This window comes from Schistocerca gregaria, chromosome 2 (assembly GCF_023897955.1).
Source record: "Schistocerca gregaria isolate iqSchGreg1 chromosome 2, iqSchGreg1.2, whole genome shotgun sequence".
NCBI lineage: Eukaryota > Metazoa > Arthropoda > Insecta > Orthoptera > Acrididae > Schistocerca > Schistocerca gregaria.
The window spans coordinates 785,276,193-785,295,378 of record NC_064921.1 but is presented as its reverse complement, the minus strand read 5'-3'; positions in this window follow the sequence as shown (position 1 = coordinate 785,295,378).

Here is a 19,186-nt window from a genome sequence, read left to right as displayed (position 1 = left end):
TCATCTTTAGTTAGCTAGTGGATTAAAGACTAATCCACTAGCTAACTAAAGATGAGCGTATTCACCTTCTCAGTTAGTCTTTTACTTTGTTTACTCTCTGAGTTAATGAGTTCACTCGTTGGTATATAGGATTTTTGGTTAGTTAGCTAGTCAGATGATTTGTTTGATAATTAAAAGTTGTGTGGCCTCATGAGCACAAAACAAACAAAACTTATCAGAATCTGCGGAAAAAATTAATATTTGGGTCAACATTTGTAAAGCCGGCTAGGAGCTACAGCCTGGAGCTGCGCGACCGCTACGGTCGAAGGTTCGAATCCTGCTTCGGGTACGGATGTGTGTGATGTCCTTAGGTTAGTTAGGTTTAAGTAGTTCTAAGTCCTAGGGGACTGATGACCTCAGAAGTTAAGTCCCTTAGTGCTCAGAGCCATTTGAACCATTCGAACGTTTGTAAAACTTTAATTCCTCTCTCTCAAATCCCACCCTATGGGGAGAGAGGGAGAGTTTTGGTTTTAGCGAATCAAAATGTACGAAGTAAGTAAGTGTTTTTTATCTATCCATAAGCATTTTCCACGCAAAAATGAGAACATGTATTTTCTTGAATTACAGCGCCAACTTCCAAGGATCAAAACAAATGTTTAAGACAAAATGTTCTATGTTTTTTATGTAGACTCTGATTCTGCAATTAAAATAGGGGGTTAGCATTGGAAATTTTAAAGTTGCCTCTCGCCCCACCCCCAGGGGGCTGGGTTGGCGGGCTAATTTTAGCATCAGAAGATGTCCCCCTCGGAAATAATCAACTTTGGATTCTATAAATTTTTTCGTGTGAAGCTTATTTTTCGAATTATTCTGGTTTGTCAACTTACAATTTACTCCCTATGTATAGATTCACAGCTACGGTGGCGGACTGAACTTCTATGGAAAAATCTTTTACCAGTAAAGCGCATATAATTTAGAATAACTGTCTACTTTGCTGAACAAAGTTCCATCAACGTCATGTGGGGTTTACTTTTCGAAAACTTATAATTTTTTAGAGTTAGTGTGATACATTTGATACTGCCTCTTGTTTTCTTAATTGTTGTGGAATAACATTTTCCAAAATATTCCATTGGTTCCTCAACTGAAGAATATCACCCTACGGCTGTTGCTATGTTTAGATACCGATTATTAAAATAGTTTATAACTGATGAATCACAAGCCATAGCAAGGTTGTGATGTTATCCTGTGGCTGATGCGTCGTCCTGCCTCTCCTTTCGTAATCATCAGTGTGGTTCTAAGTGCACTGTCACCATTAACTATTTCTCCATCATAAGCATTCTTGTGGACTTTTAATTAACTTTTCTTAGTGTACTGCTGTGTTCTTTTCAGTTGCATGTATTGGAGTCAACTCGCCTCTGACTTTCGGCTTGCTTGTTGTCCGTAAATCCCTTGCATATCACCGTTTTATGAAATCAAATGTTCAAAGTGATGACCTCCAACTTCGATGCATTTATTGACTCCTGCTATAAATCCCTGCACGCATCTTGATAATATGTCTGGTGTAATTGCAGCACAAGCATCTCTTATTCTTTGTATCATGTTTTCGCGGTTGGTGGGCGTTTACTGAAGAACAATATCTTTTATACAGGGTGTTACAAAAAGGTACGGCCAAACTTTCAGGGAACATTCCTCACACACAAATAAACAAAAGATGTTATGTCGACATGTGTCCGGAAACGCTTAATTTCCATGTTAGAGCTCATTTTAGTTAGCTTCGTCCGTACGTATTGTACTTCCTCGATTCACCGCCAGTTGGCCCAATTGAAGGAAGGTAATGTTGACTTCGGTGCTTGTGTTGACATGCGACTCATTGCTCTACAGTACTAGCATCAAGAACATCAGTACGTAGCATCAACAGGTTAGTGTTCATCACGAACGTGGTTTGCAGTCAGTGCAATGTTTACAAGTACGGAGTTGGGAGATGCCCATTTGATGTATGGATTAGCACGGGGCAATAGCCGTGGCTCGGTACGTTTGTATCGAGACAGATTTCCAGAACGAAGGTGTCCCGGCAGGAAGACGTTCGAAGCAATTGATCGGCGTCTTAGGAAGCACGGAACATTCCGGCCTATGACTCGTGACTGGGGAAGACCTAGAACGACGAGGACACCTGCAATGGACGAGGCAATTCTTCGTGCAGTTGACGATAACCCTAATGTCAGCGTCAGAGAAGTTGCTGCTGTACAAGGTAACGTTGACCATGTCACTGTATGTAGAGTTCTACGGGAGAACCAGTTGTTTTCGTACCATGCACAGCGTGTGCAGGCACTATCAGCAGCTGATTGGCCTCCACAGGTACACTTCTGCGAATGGTTCATCCAACAGCGTGTCAATCCTCAATACAGTGCAAATGTTCTCTTTACAGATGAGGCTTCATTCCAACGTGATCAAATTGTAAATTTTCACAGTCAACATATGTGGGCTGACGATAATCCGCACGCAGTTGTGCAATCATGCCATCAACACATGTCTTCTGTGAACGTTTTGGCAGGCATTGTTGGTGATGTCTTGATTGGGCCCCATGTTCTTCCACCTACGCTCAATGGAGTACGTTATCATGATTTCATACGGGATACTCTACCTGTGCTGCTAGAATATGTGCCTTTACAAGTACGACACAACATGTGGTTCATGCACGATGGAGCTCCTGCACATTTCAGTCAAAATGTTCGTACGCTTCTCAATAACAGATTCGGTGACCGATGGATTGATAGAGGCCGACCAATTCCATGGCCTCCATGTTCTCCTGACTTCAACCCCCTTTACTTTCATTTATGGGGGCATTTGAAAGCTCTTGTCTACGCAACCCCGGTACCTAATGTAGAGACTCTTCGTGCTCGTATTTTGGACGGCTGTGATACAATACGCCATTCTCCAGGGCTGGAACAGCGCATCAGTGATTCCATGCGACGGAGGGTGGATGCATGTATCCTCGCTAACGGAGGACATTTGGAACATATCCTGTAACAAAGTGTTTGAAGTCACGCTGGTAGGTTCTGTTGCTGTGTGTTTCCATTCCATGATTAATGTGATTTGAAGAGAAGTAATAAAATGAGCTCTAACATGGAAAGTAAGTGTTTCCGGACACATGTCCACATAACATACTTTCTTTCTTTGTATGTGAGGAATGTTTCCTGAAAGTTTGGCCTTACCTTTTTGTAACACCCTGTATAATCCCATAAGAAAAAATCTGGCGAGGTAAGGTCATGCGATCTGGCTGGCCAGTTCACAGAACCTGCCCTGCCGATCCAGCGACCACGGTAAAGGCTATCTAGTACATCGCGCACTACTAATGAATAATGAGCTGGACAACCATCATGTTGAAACCACATGTTTTGTCAAACTTCGATGCTCAGGTCCTCAAGTAGATCTGGCAGTTCATTTTCAAGTAGGTTGCGATATTTGTTGCCATTCAAATTACCACCGACCAAATATGGACCATTCAATTCAGCGCCAATTATAATACATCAAACATTAACTGAACAAGGTTGCTGATAGTCGACTTCTAGAATCCAATGTGGGTTCTTTTCACTCCAGTAATGCATGTTATGGCGATCAGCTTCGCCGTGGTGTTTGAATGTTGCTTCATCGGAGAAAATGGCAAAACAATTTTGGCTTCTCTGCATCCGCTGAACTGCCCAGTGACGAAACGTTAGACAATTTCGGAAGTCATCGCCACGTAGTTCCTGATGCATCGATACAAGGTATGGGTGAAATTTGTCGAGCTTCAGGGTTTTCCAAACACTTATATGTGAAATTCCTGATTGCCTTGATATTTCTCTCGTACTCGCAGGTGAGTTACGAGCCACAGCAGCTATGACTGCCACTTGATCGTTTTCTTCAGAAGTAGCTACACGGATTCTTTTCTACAGGTTCACACTGCTTCCGCAGTAAAGTATTTAATAAGACGAACGAATTAGGGACATGATCGTACATGGCCAAGAAAACGCCGCGCAATAGCGCGACTGCATCCTCAAAATTTCTCCATACATGTACACCATCTCAATTTTTTCTTCCTCAGAAAGATAATTCATAATGACATATGCTACCTATTAATGTTAAGAGAGGAAAGATAAGGGGCGTCGTGAAAGGCAGGGTTAGAATTCCTATGAGCGCGAAGCGGCCCGCTCGGCATAATTCCACCTAGCAAGACTAACTCCGCGTCAAACGCGACTGGTAGCGAGCAAAAGCCGCGAACGCTAACACAAGTGTAATCAAACATAAGTCACCCAAATGACAATCGTTATAAACGATGTATCGCTGTCTCAATTCTCAGATGGGTAAAAGATAAAGTGCGTTTATTACATTAATACTTATAATTTCTAAAGCCCAGTCTTATTACGTGAAAGGGCGAATTTCTCGTCCCTGCGCTACCTATCGGCGACACTCCGAAACATCACGCCACTCATTAGCAAGGACTAGATAAGAGCATCGATTATCGATCAGTCCTGAGTGGGATATCGATTATCGTTGAAACGTCCCTTTAGAAAAATTATACACGACTGGGCTTAAACTGACGCAATATTTTTAGCGCAACGCAATCTGACTTTCAAAAATCCCTACAAAAAAATGGTCCTTACTAACATTAACCTATACGTTTCACAAATCGCTTACCTCACAAAAATCTTGGTTACTCGAACTACTGCAATACAGCAAGCGCCACTACTGCCAGCTAAGTAAAAGATTCAAAATACAGAAGGCACTAACTACTGATTGGGATAGTTAGCAAATGAAAGATTTTAATAGAGAAAAAACAATGTATTTACCTTAATATCATCAAAAGTCATTATATATAGCAATTCATGACACCAAGACTTACAAATTTTAAAACTACGCCATTTCTCTCCCCACATCCACCACTGCTGGCGGCTCACCTCCAACTGTGCAACGCTACGCGCTGTTAACAGCCAACAGCCCAACATTAAAACGGCAGACAACAATGCAAACTAGCCACAGACTGCACACAGCACAGCCAGTGATTTTCATACAGAGCGCTACGTGGCGTTACCAATAAGAAAACCTAAGCAGACTACTTACATAGCCTCCATGCTCCCCACAAAAAATTTTTGAAATTTTTTTGGGTACTGGCCAATACATATTTCTTAAAAATTTTTCACAATTACAATAACAAAGAAATCAAATGCATCCACGTATTGGTACAACGTTGGTCAAAAGCTAAAATTTTCTCACACCCCATAAAGACAAGTCCTGATCATCCATCACAGTAAAATTGCAGTGGTTTTTTTTTCTCAAAGTCTGAGCAGTAAAAGAAAACGCACATAGAAGTTGTGGATTTCCATGCAGTCTTGAAGAAGTAGTGTTGTCCTTCCAATGGAAAGACAGTGCTGACTCTTGACATGCAGAGAGGTAAAGGTCCACAACAGAGCAAACCCACAGCAGAGTCAGTCGATGTTTTGAAGAATATTGGCACATAGGTCATCACAGAGCAGACCTACTGTAGTCCTGGTAGAGATTATGGTATTGGTGGGCTACCAGAGTGGCAGACCTACTGCAGTCCTTGTAGAAATAATGGTATTGGTGAATCATCAAAGATGTAGACCCACTGTAGTCCTTGTAGAGACAGCCAGCAACCATCTGTTGCGACTGTGCAGGTGCACAATCACCATTGAAGAGTCTTGAGGACAATATAGCAAGTCCATAAACCACCACTTGTGCACTCACAAAGTTTTTCGGTTTTAATTGTCCTTAGAACCAGCAATGCTGTTATCCAGTCCCTTGCTGAATTATTAACACATGTGCAAACACTATGAGTCCCTACTTCTCACATATTGTCCATATACTATGACCAACACAAATGTGTGCAGTGAAATGTAACTTACAAGTTACTTAATTTGATGAACTGGTATCAATTACAATTTTATAACATAAGAATAAAATAACAAAGGTACAAAATTCATCATTAAAAACATAACAGTACAGCTAACATTTGTAGTGATAGGGGCTCTACAAAAGAATAGGAATAAACATATACATCAGCATTACAGGAATTATGACATAAGTAAATACATAAAATAATGAGAATAGTTTTCGAAACATTAATTTCACATATGAGCAGTAAAACAGAACAGAATAAATAATGTCTAAACATCTTTACAAAGAAAATAACATAGTATTTGAAAAATTCTACAACATAAATCTTATTAGCTAAACACATAACAACAGGAAAAAGACAAATACACAATGGTGCATAAACACATAGCACAATAACACAAAAGGAAAGGACAGGGTTTGTTTTCTGTGTAACATTTGATACTGCAGTCCAACCCAAAACTTCATTCCATAGATCATCCCTCTTATTTCAACATTTTCTCCAGACAAAAAAGTCCTATCCAAGCATGCTTTCTGCATTTATATGTTCACATATTTCTTACCTCATTATTTATATTCCATCATCTTACCTCATATTTATTTCCAAGAAAATCCTATCTAAACTCTACTTTTTTTTCATATCCTCTTTCAAAATAGTTTTTTGCCCAAACCATTTTCTTATAGCATCTCAATGCATTTCTTCCAATTCATTACAATTCTTTCTCTCATATAGCCGACCCCATCTTAAGCTAACTTAAATCTACTGAGCTCAGATGCATAAACTAAGGGACGAGGCAGTGCAGCAGCGCAAAACAATTAACACAAACAGCAATGACAAAAATAAATGGAAATTGGCAAAGCAAGCTACAGTAAATCTAAATTACCAAGCAATGCAACATTACAAGTAATATGAGCCAATGTGCAGCAACAAGAAAAATAAATCAGTAGTAAAACTAGCTTAACAGAGTAATACAAAGTGAAATTTAGTAGCACTATGCCTGACAAACAGCCGCAGCAAATGTAATAACTTATATCTAAACATGACAAAGCTCAAGCAGAAAAAATATTACAAGGAAAAATGGCCATATTTAATACCTATGTCACATCTTAACATTAGGGTGATGCATTACGAGAACTTACTCTAGCAGATAAGTTACCAAATTGTAAAAAAATTATTTATGCAGTTCCTGTGAAGGGAAATGTCTAGGTTCCCTCGTTTTCTTGGAAGTATATCATAAATTTATTATTGACTGCATCTGTAGGCATAAAGTAACTATATTAGTACATCTATTAAATTTTATTTTAACGAATGCTGCAGTGCAGCTAGAAACTAGATATTAAACAAAATGAGTAAATAAATACATAAAGAAAGCAATATGACATTTCTCTCAACTAGCAAGACAATAGCTGTGAAATGTTTCTCATCATTTCATTTCAGTAAATATCATAAATTAAGAACTCTACAGTGTATTCATGTTTTCAAGTTTGAGGGTGTCGTATTTACGATGCTTTCTACAAAGCAATGTCAATAGCGAGGGTAATGGCCTCTTTTTTTCTTCTTCTTCTTCTTCTCCACCTGTGCCTCTGAAAGGCACACACTAATAGCTTTTTTACAGGTGTCTGCCGTGCAGCTGGGTGGCCATGAGGCATTACATGAAGGTGGTTGCTTAACTTTCTTACCGAAATATTTACGACAGCAGTTTACGCTACAGTGATAGTCTGATATAAAAATATTTCACAGGTCAAGAATTTGCGTCACAAATCTGTAGAAACAAAATCCTATTGATATAACAGTGTCCAAAACATTTTCGTCGGCATTGTAATACATTCACGCGTTTACATTCATTTCATAACTCTTAAAGTAGGATTCTTGGTTTCCAACAACCTTTTTAACAAACCAGAGTCCCTAACCACTACTCATTACTCCTTACTTTATTACACATATACATATTCATAGACACTTCTTCAATATTTCATCATAATAAATACGTAGCATAATCAAATTCCTCATATAGCATCAGCTTATTTATCATAAACATACCTCAAAAGCATAATAAACATTGCCGTCGTAATAATAACATCATAACACCTCAGTCAAATCTCACAATCGTCGTAGCTTCCTCCAGTAATTTCAAAACCTCAAGAAAATTCTGTGCTCATGTCAATAGTGCCACCTACCTCAAATGTGCTATGAAAATTATGATCCAATACCAAATACATCATTCAGAGCTCTCATACTATCACAATGGTTCCAAAAAAATATGAACATTTCACAAAGTACAGGCAAAATACAATATCATATGTGTGAAGTTATCCAACTGTGTCATTGAGTAAACATCTGTCACTGACGTAAAAAATGTTTGTCTCTCTCAGTTAACTGATCATATACCTGTGGAATTATGTGTTAGAGAAATATGGTACCGATGTGTAAAGTTGTATAAGCAAATACCATATTAGCTAGGGCTCCTTGTGCTTGCCAAACACATGGTACACAAAGTAGGCGTGTACCCCCCGAGGATTAATGTATTTATACCCTCAGGTGTTACAGATACAGCAATTGAATGAAATGTATCACGGAAAACCTTTGTGTCATTGTACTTCAAATATCTTTAAAAATAAATGTTTTAAGTACAAAATTAACCACTCTAATACGTATTGTAGCGCTAAACTATGCGTCTTGTTGTAAGATAATCTCTGTGGAAGTGTCGTAGTTATCGTCCTCCGAAAGCTAAGTTCTGCAGAAGTCAATGTACTTACCTCATGATAAACAAAAGTGAAATGCTATGAGTATAGATATCGTAGTTATTACGTATCTTATCGTGATCAAGAAAGTACTATAATGTAACTTATTGTTGTTCTATGGAAAAGGCTGTCTCATTGTAGCTATACCACAAATGTTACTACTAAACCATGTTTTCCTTTCAAGAAGAATTCAGAAAAACTGTGCAGATATAAAACAGAAACACCGCAAAAGCAACATTGTAAATTGTCACTCATAAGTAGCGTCGTGATAAAGTCGTGTAGCTGTCAAAGAAACCAAATACTAAGTCATCTTTAATGTCACAAAAACTACTTGAAATAAGGAATGTCTTTTCAAGTAAACGAAAATGTTGCATTAAAATCTCATTAGCAGTATATGTTCTAAGTATGTAAGCCTTATAGTCGTTAGTAATTGTGCAACTATCAAGCAGGAATGTACACACACAGTAACACTGTGTCCTCTGTTCACTATTACAATGCAGTGGTAATTACTGTCTAAATATGTTCCGTAGGTTCTAGACTGGATAGTTAACTTCAAAACATTTTTGCATGATAACAGTTTCAAAGTGTGACAACGCATACTAGTAACATGAAGTGAAAAATTTTTTGGCAAAGACTAAGTTATAAAGCAGATTATCTTTCGATAAACGGTTTGACATGTGAAACGTGGTGCAATCCTTTATTCTTCCTAGTACTCAGAGTTTCAACTTCAACGCAAGTATCACGTGGTATACGTCGGATTCTGTAAGGTCCATTGTAAAATAGAAAGAATTTGTGACTCAAGTGTTTCTTCTTATGTGACAATGAATGAGCTTTAATGAGAACTTTCTCACCAATATATAATTTCTTTGCATTTGCTTTATCGTGTAGTTTTCTCCTTTTGTCTGCTGCAGATTTTATATTTTTAATAGCTAAATCAATTATGTCTTTATGTCGAAGTTTACGTGTATTCGGAAAAGGTACAAGCTCTCGGATTCTGTTCGGTGGTTCTTCATTCTTTAGTACAAGAATAGGTGGTAAAGCAGTGGAGTCATGAGGCATTTCATTCAGAACGTTCTGAAATAAGTATAAATATCTGTCCCAATGCTGATGCTTTCTGTGACAATAAAGTCTACTAAGCTTATTGATTTCTTTCATAATCCGCTCAGACGGGTTACAATGTGATGAGTACTATGAAATAAAAACAGGTTTGATTTTATGGTTCCGAAGCATGTATGACCAAACAGCAGATCTGAATTGCGGTCCGTTATCTGAAATGACTTTACTAACGTGTCCAGCTTCACGTAAGAAATTTTTAACAAAGGCGTTGGATAGAGACCGTCCAGAGGCTTTACGTAATGGAGTGAAAGAAACAAATTTTGAAGTAAGTTCAACAGCGACTAGAACGTACGAAAATCCATTCGATGTTCTGACAAGGGGTCCCAAGAGATCAACAGCATCAAATTCTTTTAATTTAGAAGGAATGATAGGAAACAAGGGAGAATGATGTGAGATAGTAGATGGTTTAGCTTTTTGACAAAGTTTACAAATAGACAAGACTCTTCGAATTCTCTTTTCCATATTGTTAAAATAACAAGTCGTTCGAACAATATGATAACATTTTCGTGGACCAAAATGTGCACAGCTGAAATGAATGTACCAAATGAACTTATTAACAAAATCGTCAGGAATGCAAAGTACCCATAGCTTGTCATCAACAGTGCACCGTTTGAAGAGTATGTTGTTTCTAACCAGATAATAATGCCGAATCTGAGTGTGTGTCTTTTCATGCCATTTACTTTTGATGTCTTTCCAAATCGGATCTTTATCTTGTTCATGAGCAATGTCCTTTAAAGATGTGGTGATAAAGTCTTTAAAGGCGACTTTCTGAATGTAAAGAATACTGAAATTTTTCTCGAGGTTGCCTTCTGTGTTACTTTTCTCAAGCCCAGCCGGTGCGCGTGACAGTGCGTCCGCAACAATGTTCACCTTGCCGGGAATGTATACTATTGTGAAGTGGAATTCTTGCAGAAACAATGCCCAACGTTTTAACCTATCATGATTTAATTTTGAAGACATAAGAAATTGTAAATCACGCTGATCACTGTATACTTTTACGTGCTTACCAGAAAGAAAGAGACGGAATTTGTTAAATGCCCAAACGATAGCTAAAGCTTCTAATTCAGTAACGGAATAATTTTTTTCAGATTTTGTTAGCACTCGGGTAGAAAAAGCAATGGTTTTCTGAATGGTAGTGTCATATTCTATGGCTTCTTGAAATAAATGGGCACCAAGACCGACTTTAGAAGAATCCGAGCTAAGGCAGAAATCTTGTGACAGATCTGGATGAGCTAGTATTGGCGCGTTAAGTAATGCTTCTTTCAAAGAATTGAATTCCAACTGTGCTTGTTCGTCTCAGTTCCAAATAGTATTTTTTCCAGTGAGAGAACAAAGTTTTGGTGTAACTAGAATTTGCATATTCAAAAAACGACGGTAATAATTTACGAGACCTAGAAAATTGCGGACTTGTTTTTTTGTGGATGGAGCTGGAATGGCTCTGATTGCTTCTGACTTTTCAGGATCCGGCTGAATGTCTTCAGAAGAAATAATATGTCCCAAAAACTTCACCTTTGTCCTACCGAATTCAGACTTTTCCAAGTTAACTGTAATTCCAGATTCTGCAAAAAATATGTAACACGCTGTTGAGGATGCGATTATGTTGTTCCCATGAGGCTTCTGCTATCAGAATATCGTTCACATATAAGGTGATGTGATGTTTTAAGAGCTCAGGTAATATGGAATTTAGTCCGCGAATGAATGCTGCCAAGAAATGTTCAAACCAAAAGGAAGTTTCCGAAACTGATAACAAACGCCGAAACAAAGGAAAGCTGTGTATTTTCTACATTCTGGATGAAGTTCTATCTGATAAAAGCTGGATCTGAGATCAATAGAAGAAAACACTTTTACACCATTAAAATTTTGAAGAAGTTCTTCCAACGTTTGCGGCCTGTCTGTTTCAGGAATGATGATAGTATTGATTTGTCTCGAATCTAAGACAAGCCTGATCGATCCATTTTTCTTCTTAACAACATGTAATGGATTGTTGTATGAGTTTACTGCAGGCTCAATAATGCCCTCGTCAAGCATAGATTGTATTTCTGTTCTAACATGGTCCCTATAATGTGCCGGAATTACGTATGGTCTAACACAAAATTTAGTAGCTCACGAACACGAAATTGGTATTGAAATCCCTTGATTGTTTCTGTTTTGTGAGTAAAAACTATGGAATGTGCTTGTAAAATCTCAAAAAGGTCCTGCCTAGCAGTGTCATTACAATTCTCAATTGTTTGAATTTTATTCTGAATTAACTAATTAGTATCAGATGCACCGTCGATATCATCTCCGTCAGTACTTGCAGAGTGATTGTTAGTGTCAAGTTCCGTCAAAAATTCCGAACTGTTGTTTAACAGGAGGTAAAGCCGATCAATTTCTTCGTCATGGTTTGAGAGCCAATCTTCAAATTTGAAAGCTATTGACTTACCTTCCTTCTCTAAACTTATTTCAGCATAGTGAAAGTTTAAGATTGCTTTGTATTCATTCAAAAAGTCTACTGCCAATACAATTTCCGTCGACAATAATGGAACAATAAGAAAGTTCATAGAGAAGCTGTGGTTTTGGCCAAAGAATTCTAACTTGGTTTGTTGGCGTACATTTACACTTTTTCCAAAGATTGCACCTTGTAATTTAATCTTACGTAACGGAAGTGTGGGGCAATCGTTCGATTTGTTGCATTTGCTAAAGGCTGTTTCACTAATTACTGAATTGGGCTGCCAGAGTCAAGTACTGCCGTAAATTTTACGTCATTTACTGTAATGTGAATCTCAGGATATGCAATGTTGTTATGTTTTACGTCATGTTCCTGGAGCAAGATGTCCCTAATGTCTTCCATTTTTACGTAATTACTAGCTACGGCAGCTGCGTCGTCCGTTTCATACGTACGTTTTGTGGCTCCCGGCAGTATGAGTCATTGCCTATTGTCTCTTTGTTGGCGCGCGTCGTTATTGGGATTTGGAGACCTAACTTCTACAAATTCACTTTGTCGAGAGGGCCCCGCCCTGTTTGAATCCCACCTGTTCTGATGCAATTCAGGTCTGTCGTTACGATCATATCATCTGTCGTCATGTCGGTAGATTCGATAGCTTCTTTCTTGTCGGTCACGTGGTGGAGAATTTAACCCTGAATCGTAACTGCGCGCTGGACCGTTGCGTCTACAGTTATTCTGTCTCCCTTGATAATAATTATTTTGGTTCCCATATTGTCTGTTTCTCTAATTGTCTCTGTGATAGTCACTACCGCGGAGAGGTGATCTTTCCCTGTAATTATTACTACTCTGCCAACGATTGTCATTAGGGTGGTGTCTGTTTTGGTCACGATTTGTGTTGTGACAATGGCCTTGTCGTGTCCAGTTATTATTTCTTTCATCGCGGAATTTTAACGCATGTGGCCTGTAATTGTTGCTTTCCTGTTTCCGCGTTCCGCGATTGTCATTATCAATTTCTAAATCTTGTAAGAATCCCTGAAAAGCTTCAATGTCATCTTTGCAACATCCTGCCAAAATAATATGTCGTAAATGTTCCGGTAGTTTGATTAGGCAAATGCGGATGAGTTCTGAGGGGCTGTAAGGGTTTGACAAGTACTGATTCTTGTGCAACATGTCTTCAAAATATTTCACAAGACTGGAAAATTCAGATTGTTCGAAATGTTTCATCATTATGATGCTATGTTTTACTCGGTCTTGTGTAGCCTTAGACCAATACGCTGAGGGGAAGGCATGGTAAAATTCTCCTTCACTGTGGCAATCGTGAATGACCGATCGCATTCTTACAGCTGGTTCATTCTCTAAGTAGCCACACATAAATTCTAACCTGTGCACCAGTGACCAGTTGGGAGGAAAACAATGAGAGAATTGATGAAGCCATGCTTGAGGATGAATGTCGCTGTCAGAATTCTTAAATATTTTGAATTTAGTAATGAACAGCTTATGTAAAAATCATCGTGTCGGCGAGTAGCAAATCGGTCATTGTTACGTCGTGTCGGCGGTTCCATCTCAAAATTCGATGCACCTTGCCAATTTCTTTCATAATTTCCGAAATGCCCTGTGTTATTATTTTCTAAGTCCCTCTTCTTGTGTTGGAGCGCGAATGTCTTCTGAAATATGTAATTCTTTTATTACCTGTGTCAGCTGATCTTGTACTTCCCGGATTTCTATTTGGTGTTGCGTATTAAATTGATTCTGATTTTGTTTGAATTTCCTAATTTGTTCGCACTCTTCTGTGTCATTCAGATCATCATCTACCTTTGCAGATAAGTTAATGAACTGATCCGAAAGTCCGGCTCCTTTCTCCGATTGTGTACTTATTTCCTCAGTGTGATTTTCTAAACCAAATTTCAGAGTGTCCATTTGTGTTGAAATCGTATCTACGGTGTCCTTTAAGTTTTCCTGAGTTTTTGCAAGTTGCGTAACCGAATCGGTAGACGCAACTGAGTCAATTTTAGCTTGCAAGGTCTCATAATTTTCATGAACAATAGTTTTCAGTTCTTTTAAGGCTGATTCGTGCATCTGGAACGTATTTTCATGCCGCGAAAAAATAGGTTGGAAATGCTCACAAATTTGTGTTTTTATTTCATTACAGACTTTTTGACATTTCGATTCGATTTTATGCAACTCAGTAGTTAAATCTTCACGTGTTTGTTCAAGCGTATGTTTCACTGTGTCTAACCTTTGAAGCTTTTGTTGCATTGTGTCTAACTTTTGAAGATTTTGTCCCATTTGTTTCTGATTTTGTTCAAGCGTTGTGTCTATCTTTTGTAGCCTTTGTCCCATTTGTTGCATTAACTGTAATAACAGTGCACTGCGGCCTGAAACATGTTCCTCAGTGCTATTCTGCAGTGCATTTGAACCGACAACATTCGCATTTTGAAAAGCAGAAAATGTGTCTTGATTTATTTGAGAAAACGGTGAGGACGCAAAACCTGTATCTACAGTATTTGCAAGATTGTGTTCTGTCATTTCGGAATCCTGAGGCGAGCTGTTGCCGACCGATCGATCGATAATTCTTCCCTGTTCACTAATTGTTTCACTGCCTACACCATTATTTGCAGCCCGCTCCATTTCCCTGTGTACAATTACCAAATTACTACTTTGAACATTAGTTAATTCATTACATGGTGGTGCTAACACACTACTTTCGTCTTCACTGCCATTTCCCAGTTTACTTTGGAGCCTAGTATTACGTTTTTCACACGCCATTATTGTCACAATATTTCACACGACAACACAGAAAAGTACAATTTGAAGAGCCAAAATAAGAGAACACATTAGCATAGCACTGAAAATACTATCTAGTTAATCGCAAGCGCAGCTGCGAAATACTTGGTGCAAATCTACATGCATGCCACAACTGTTTTACTGTAAACCCATCAAAGACTGCGACTACAAAGGAGATTCTCTCTACAATTACGCGCTAACAATAAACAATAGCTACACTAATTACACAAACTACAAGAAAAAATCAGAAGATTCCAGTGAGGTATCCTCGGCTAAGGGTCGGCATATGAAATGTCCCCTTTGAACAATTATACATGACTGTGCTTAAACTGACACACAATATTTTTAGCGCAATGTAATCTGACTTTCAAAAATCCATACAAAAAATGGCCCTTACTAACATTAACCTATACGTTGCACAAATCGCTTACCTCACAAAAATCTTGGTTACTCGAACTACTGTAATACAGCGAGCGACACTACTGGCAGCTAAATAAAAGATTCAAACTACGGAAGGCACTAACTACTGATAGGGATAGTTAGCAAATGAAAGATTTTAATAGAGAACAAGCAATGTATTTACCTTTACCTTACTAAGTCATAATATATATAGCAGTTCATGACATCCAGTCTTACAAATTTCAAAACTCCACCATTTCTCTCCCCACGTCCACCACTGGTGGCGGCTCACCTCCAACTGCGCAACGCTACGCGCTGTTAACGGCCAACAGCCCAAGACTACAACGGCAGACAACAATGCCAACTAGCCACAGACTGCACACAGCACAGCCAGTGATTTTCATACAGAGCGCTATGTGGCGTTACCAATAAGAAAACCTAAACAGCCTACTTACATCGTACATAATTCTAAAATTTAAACGACGTAACAGCCGCGATATTTCGAATTAAAATAAAGGCGTGAACAATGTGAATTAAGTCAATACATTTGTGAATGTCGTTTTCTACGTTTTTCCACCCGAAACTAAAAGAAACAACTCAAGCAAACACCCCAGTTGTGCGACTTCTCGACAGACAAGAATGATTACTCCGAATCTAGCAAAAAATTTGGTTCATTAGCCAGTTAGTTGTTTAATTAATGAGTTCACTCGTTAGTAACTAGGATGTTTTGTTTGTTAGTTACCTAGTCAGATGATTTGTTTGATAATGAAAAGTTATGTGGCCTCATGACCATGAAGCAAACACAACTTATCAGAATCTACAGAAAAAATTAATATATGGGTCAATAGTTGTAAAACTCTAATTTCTCTATTTTTATTTATCCATAACCATTTTTAATGCAAAAATGAGAGTATGGATTTTCTTGAATTGCATCGCCAACTACCAGCAATAAAAACAAATCCTTAAGACAGAATGTACGTAGTTTTTCATGTGGAATCCAATTCTGCAATAAAAAATGGGGGTTCCCATTTTAAATTTTAAATTTTCCCCCCGCCAGGAGGCTGGGATGGCGGGCTAATTTTAGCACCATCATATGTCCCCCTCGAAAACAATCAACTTTCAATTCCACAGTTTTTCGTTTGAAGCTTATTTTTCGAGTTGTTCTGGTTCATCAACTTAAAATTTACACCCTGTATATACACTCAAATAAATGAATTTAATCTTACAAAGTTCTCTTAATCCTCTCGAACACACTTATTGATACAACATTGGTCAAAAGCTAAAATTTTCTCACAGTCCATAAAGACAGTCCTGATCCTTTATCACAGTAAAATAGCAGTGTTTTTGCTCATTGTCTGAGCAGTAAAAGAAAATGCACACGGAAGTAGTGGATTTCCATGCAGTCTTGAAGAAATAGTGTTGTCCTTCCAACGGAAAGACATGCTGACAGGTAATGGGCCACAGCAGAGTCAGTCGACGTTGAAGACTATCGGTAGGTAGGTCATCACAGAGCAGACCCACTATAGTCCTGGTAGAGATTACTATTGCTGGGCCACCAGATGTGTAGACCCACTGCAGTCCTTGTAGAAATAATGGTATTGGTGCGTCATCAAAGGTGTAGACCCACTGTAGTCCTTGTAGAGATGGCCAGCAGCCATCTGTTTGACTGTGCAGGCGCACAATCACCATTGAAGAGTCTTGGGGATAATATAGCAAGTCCATAAACCACCACTTGTCCACTCACAAAGAATTTGTTTGAAATGTCCTTAGAACCAGCAATGCTGTTATCCAGTCCCTTGCTGAATTATTAACACACGTGCAAACACTATCAGTCCCTACTTCTCACATATTGTCTATATACTATGACCAACAGAAACGTGTGCAGTGAAATGTAACTTACAAGTTTCTTAATTTAATGAACTGGTGTCAATTACAATTTTATAACATAAGGATACAATAACAAAGGTACAAAATATATCATTAAAGAACATAATAGTACAGATAACATTTGCAGTAATACAGGCTTTACAAAAGAATCGAAATAACAAATACATCAGTGTTACAAAAATTATGACATAAATACATACTTAAAAGATCAGAATAACTTTTGAAACATCAACTTCACACATGAGCATTAGAACAAAACAGAATAAATAAAGTGTAAACGTCTTTACTAAGTAAATAACATGTTATTAATGCAAATTATATTTGAGGATAACTGTATTCCTCATCATAGTGAATGTACCTTAGTATTAGAAGAAAAAAAAATCTATGAAACAGTACACAGAGACAGGAAGAAAACAAATACACAAGGGTACACAAACACATAGTGGGATAACACAAGAGGAAAGGCCAGGGTTTGTTTTCAGTGTAACATTTGGTACTGCAGTCCAACCCAAATCTTCATCCTGGCAGGGTCGCCATATGAAACGTCCCCTTAGAAAAGTTATACACAACTGGTCTATGTGAAACGTCCTCTTTGAGCAATTGTACACGACTGTGCTTAAACTGACACACAATAGATTTTAGCGCAGCGCAATATGACTTTCAGTAATCCCTACAAGAGAATGGCCCTGACTAAAATAAACCTATACATTTCACAAATCACTTACCTCACAAAAATCTGCGTTACTCAAGCTACTGCAATACAGCGAGCGCCACTACTGCCAGCTAACTAAAAGATTCAAACTACGGAAGTCGCTAACTACTGATAGGCACAGTTAGCAAATGAAAGATTTTAATAAAGAACAAACAATGTATTTACCTTTATAGTCATAATATATATATCAGTTCATGACACCAATTCTTACAAATTTCAAAACTCCGCCATCTCTCTCCCCACATCCACCACTGCTGGCGGCTCATCTCCAACTGCGCAACGCTACGCGCTGTTAGCATCCAGCTGCCGCTGCCCGACACTACAATGGCAGACAACAATGCAAACTAGCCACAGACTGCGCACAGCACAGCCAGTGATTTTTCATACAGAGCGCTATGTGGCGTTACCAATAAGAAAACCTATAAAGCCTACTTACATAGTGTTCTTCAGAGATTCGAATGGCCTTTCATTCAATGTACTGTACTTCCAGCAACCTTGGCACTCTTTGTTGACGGCACAAGTTTGAGAGGGAAATCAAATTTGTACCCCAGAAATTAATTCTCCCATTATTACGATGAATTTTATATGTGCAGTTATGTACAGCATACAGAATAACAATTACAATTATTTCACCACAAGAGCAGGAGAATTTAGAATGCTGAAAATATTCCAGAATTTGTGTGTTCATATTTACGGAAAATATTGTCTGAAAAATGCATGGTATTAAGCGTCAAGCATATTCTGCATGTAGCATAATTCCTAATTCGAGCTACGAACACATCAATGTACGGAATAATTGTGCATATCCCTACTCATTAGTGTTCTCTGAGAGATGTGAGTTTCACACAAGCCATGTTTTGTAAATACGCCTTGATACGATAACAGAAACTTTTCCTCTCAAGGGAATTTATTGTATTCGAACCTACAATATGCCCAAGAAATCTGGAGCAAACCGACAGTAAGGATATTAGTCTGTAATTTTCTGTGTTCGTTCTTCTACCCTTATCATGCACAATGCTACGTGTTTCAGCGTGTGAACATCCTGGACCTGAGATTCCAAAATCTCAGACTCCAGACGACAGGTGCGTCAGCACGGGAGTCACACCATTCCCGAAACTAATGCATGACAGATCTACAGACACTACTTTCAATCCAGAACCGTCAGATAATAGCATTTCACATCATTATTGCCACACTATCCCGGAATCCTGCAACGAGATGAGATGCAGCCAATGCGGGGATTTCTGAGACAAACC